Source organism: Staurois parvus, unplaced genomic scaffold (assembly GCF_062004578.1).
Source record: "Staurois parvus isolate SC_StPar_1 unplaced genomic scaffold, SC_StPar_1.0 ptg000711l, whole genome shotgun sequence".
NCBI lineage: Eukaryota > Metazoa > Chordata > Amphibia > Anura > Ranidae > Staurois > Staurois parvus.
This window is the reverse complement of record NW_028318507.1, coordinates 1,065,726-1,070,850: the sequence shown is the minus strand read 5'-3', so window position 1 is coordinate 1,070,850 and position 5,125 is coordinate 1,065,726.

Here is a 5,125-nt window from a genome sequence, read left to right as displayed (position 1 = left end):
TGCTGTTTTTCCTGAGGATTCATGTTCCCCACAATGGAGGATAATGCGTTTTACTACTGTTTTAATTGTAAGCATAACTTTAATAAACCAGACCCTTTTTCTAAGACTTACTACACTATAAGGATCTTGTTTTTTAACCCATGTCGTGATGCCATATGGAGATTGAACAGGGCAAGGATTATCAGATGAGGAGAGCCATTATACTTGTGGAAGTGTTTAGTCCGGTAAGGTGCATGGTGTGTAAGGTGACGGGGAGTGGATTCACATTACACTAATGCCGTGAAAAATAAGGGGAGCACTTTTTGGTATCCCAAAGGATATTGCATTATTATATGTTTTTTGTCGGAGGTAATACCGATGGGAAACAAGGACGGCGTGGAGCACCAGTTTTTGTGGATTATTATGAGATTGAAAGTCGTTTACAAGTTTTGATAGGGTAAGGGTGTTTAATATAAGTAGTAATAAAGTGCAGCGCTAGAAAAATAGATGAGATTATAGTCCCAAAAAAGGTTCAATATAGAGCAATATTGTGAATCGTGCCAGTGAGCGTATCTTTATCTTGTGATGATCCGTGTAAATGATAAAGTTATGCGCTTACCAGAAGCGCATAGGTAATGCGCATTGATACCTCAAATTGGTGAGGTATGCGTCTGGGACATCCGTCTCCCATAGGGCAGCTCCGCAGTGGTTGGTGTCTGCTCCAGAGGTCTCCTATATGGGTCAGCGGGGTCAAGCCACCTGGTTACAGGAATTCCCCCCCTCTGGATGTTGAAGAGTCACTAAGAATCACTAAGAGTCACTAAGAATCACTAAGGATTCACCCGGTATTCCACGTATCACTGCTCAAAACCTCTGTCTCTAACCCTTTTCCTGGCCAGGAATTGGGGCCACCTGAGCCACTGATCGTCAATGGCGAAGAGGAATATGAGGTAGAGACAATTATTGGAAACTTCATGTAAACTTCAATATGTAAGCAGAACGACTAGGTCACTGTATAAAAGACTCAAAGAACATGTCTCTAATATAAAGAAGGGAAGAAGGACCATAATTTGTCCAGGCATTTTAGAGACGTCCACAAATGTGATCCAACACAATAACGATTTTGTGGAATAGATAAAGTGGAGGGACACTGGAGAGGAAGTAACAAAATTACAGAAATCTCTAGAAATGAAATGTTTTGGATTTTCCAAATGGACACTTTGAAACCTAAAGGTCTGAATGTTGATCTGGACCTTTATTGTTTTATTTCAGACACATAAATAGTTTTATTATATATTATATTAAATAGGGATTTAAGTCTAAATTTTATAGTTGTCCACGTCCCATCTCCCATACCCAGCTCAGGGATATTATCATACTGGTGGAGTGTAATGGTAATTACTATTTATATTCTAGATGGGCTTTTAGCTCAGTACAGAGATACCGTTTGGATGACGAGTTCTATTAGTTTCTAGTCTATTTTAGAATAGATATTTAGGGGATTAGGAGTAGTTGCCTTTCCTCTGGATTTTAGGTATTTTAGATGAACTTTTGGTATTTTAATACATGGTAATTGGGTTTTATTATAACTGTGTCTAGGTACCTTATTTGTATTTTTAAACTCATTAATTTTTAACCAAAATTGTATAGTTTTATATAGGGGTAAAATATTCCAATTTATTTGTCCACTAATAGATTTACGAGGTATAATATGCTATGGGGATTATTTATAGGATTAATTTGCATATAGTGTTCTGGATATTGTATATTAATAACAATTAATTAATTTATTTATATTTATTTATGAGATAGTTGGGAGATTTTTTTTTAATTATGTATTTATTATTATTTATCTATTTATCCAATATTTATTTGAATAGTGGATGGATAGTGCATATACAATTTAGATGGCGTTGCATGTAATATTATGCATTGCTGCTATTGTATGTAAGAAGTATATATGTGCTGGTATAGAGTGTTATGCCAGTTATGCCCCCCTGATATGTTTATAGAGCATTATACATACTTGCATTTATATACTGGCCCATTTGAGTTGGTGGTTTTCATTTATTTTATCAGTGGCCTAATACCCTATTTCAAGATGGCGCTATCGGTCTGTGCTAAGGGGAGGAGTAAGAGTATATAAGTGGCCGCCGGTCTGATGTACACACCCTTTGTGAAGAAGTCGGAAGTGACGAAACACATCAAGGACTTGACGACGGACATAGACATAGACCGGAAGTTGCAGAGTGGCCAACTTGATTGAGGTTTATTCACTGATTGCTGTTTTTCCTGAGGATTCATGTTCCCCACAATGGAGGATAATGCGTTTTACTACTGTTTTAATTGTAAGCATAACTTTAATAAACCAGACCCTTTTTCTAAGACTTACTACACTATAAGGATCTTGTTTTTTAACCCATGTCGTGATGCCATATGGAGATTGAACAGGGCAAGGATTATCAGATGAGGAGAGCCATTATACTTGTGGAAGTGTTTAGTCCGGTAAGGTGCATGGTGTGTAAGGTGACGGGGAGTGGATTCACATTACACTAATGCCGTGAAAAATAAGGGGAGCACTTTTTGGTATCCCAAAGGATATTGCATTATTATATGTTTTTTGTCGGAGGTAATACCGATGGGAAACAAGGACGGCGTGGAGCACCAGTTTTTGTGGATTATTATGAGATTGAAAGTCGTTTACAAGTTTTGATAGGGTAAGGGTGTTTAATATAAGTAGTAATAAAGTGCAGCGCTAGAAAAATAGATGAGATTATAGTCCCAAAAAAGGTTCAATATAGAGCAATATTGTGAATCGTGCCAGTGAGCGTATCCTTATCTTGTGATGATCCGTGTAAATGATAAAGTTATGCGCTTACCAGAAGCGCATAGGTAATGCGCATTGATACCTCAAATTGGTGAGGTATGCGTCTGGGACATCCGTCTCCCATAGGGCAGCTCCGCAGTGGTTGGTGTCTGCTCCAGAGGTCTCCTATATGGGTCAGCGGGGTCAAGCCACCTGGTTACAGGAATTCCCCCCCTCTGGATGTTGAAGAGCTTCCCAGGTTCTGCATACTCAAAAGGCTCCGTGTCAGGAGCCATAGAAAATGCTCATAGCGTAATATTGCCAGAAAACAAGGTTCAAAGTAAAATGATGAAAAGGTAAAAACAGGTACACTGACCAGTAATGTGGGTGACCACCGGACCTGTATAAGGCTCCGGTGGTTTAAAACGGAGCAGATACCAACCACTGCGGAGCTGCCCTATGGGAGACGGATGTCCCAGACGCATACCTCACCAATTTGAGATATCAATGCGCATTCCCTTTGCGCTTCTGTTAAGCGCATAACTTTATCATTTACACGGATCATCACAAGATAAGGATACGCTCACTGGCACGATTCACAATATTACTCTATATTGAACCTTTTTGGGGACTATAATCTCATCTATTTTTCTACGCTGCACTTTATTACTATTTATATTATATTTAAGGTTTTATGTGGTTACCTGAGTGTATCAGCTGCTATTGGAGAGCGCTCACTATTGTTACATTTTAAGGGTGTTTAATACAGCTGCTTAGAAGTGGACACTGAGTGGCGTGACACTTTATTAGCACCGGGTGGTTATTATATTCCCTAATGTTTTGTGGGGTAAGGCACTATGTAGAATTTTCTTTTTGAGGGACACATGGATATAAAGAATGCCTTTATGAAGGTGAACTAATTTTAGGAGCACAAATTCACATTGATTTGAGGATATCACACACGTCGAAAGACTTATCTTAAATACTATCTCCACCATCAGGAGCTCTGGTGAAGACCGGTTGGTACTTAGACCCTGCACCTCGGGTAAGCCTGCATCATCCATTAAGATGACCTGCCAGTGTACTTATCCTGCTGGTCTGTGGGCACCTCTCTACTGCTATAGCTACTGGTCTTTGAGCCTGACCTCAGGCCATGACCTATTCACTGATCTACCTCCCCTCTACCCAGCAGCATCAATCATTCTGGTCCTGAGTTTCAGATGGGCACAAAAAGTCCGGACAAAATATTGAGGGTGCATGGGGTTAACAGGCATTCTTGGGGGCATGTGGAAGAAATCCAGCAGAAGTGCTTGGGTATAACTTTAATTTTTTACACAATTGTTTCTAAGTCTTTTTTTCCCCATCACATAGGGGACATAAAGTCCCTCATTTGATACATTTTTGGTGACTGACTCTTGATGTCTCACCTGCTCTGCAATGAAACTAATAGAGTGCAGTTCCCGTACTGGCTGGGAAAAGGGACACCACCACTCAGAAGTAACTCTTATATGTCCCTTCTGAGTCATTAACGGGAAGGGGAGATCAGCAAATGGACATTCACAGATCTCCCTACCATCTACACGGTGGCATCTGCCATGCTCGTCCCAGGATAACCCGGATCAGGCATGGAGCCTGGAAATCTGGTGGAGGAGGAACCAAGATTGCCAGTAGGGGACACCAGAAGAGGAAGTTTGGGTCCACTCTGTGCAATACCATTACACAGAGAAGGAAAGAATGACATGTTTGTTTGTTATTTTAATTAAAAAAAAAAAACTGAATTTACAACCGCTTTAACAGGAAAGGGAGAACTCCCTGCCTTTTACCAGCTATGCTGGGGCTGGGTTTGCTAATAAGCGCAGTGCCGGGAAATACAAGTGTAACATGGTGCAAAAGGAACTTAGACTTTAGTTCACCTTTCCCTAAAATCTGCCAATACATTTTAAGTGCCTTGCAAAGAAGAGAAAGGAGTGTGATTGGCTGGCTATAAGGGGAGGAGGAAGCCAGATTTTTTTTTTAAGCATCCTGCAAAAAAACATAAAGAAGCATGATTGGTTGGCTATAAGGGGAGGAGGAGGCTGCACTTTTTTTTTTAAGCATCTTGCAAAAAAGAGAAAGGAGCTTGATTGGCTGGCTATAAGGGGAGGAGACCAAATTTTTTTTTTTTTTAAGCATTTTGCAAAAAAGAGATTGATTGGATGGCTATAAGGGAAGGAGAAGGCCTGATTTTTTTCCCATACCTTCTCTGCTAAACTTTACTTTCCCTGGCCTGGCTCTGACCACGCTCTGGTTCTCGTCTCTGTACCTCGGCTACCTGGCTACTACCGACTTCTGCCCACCTGA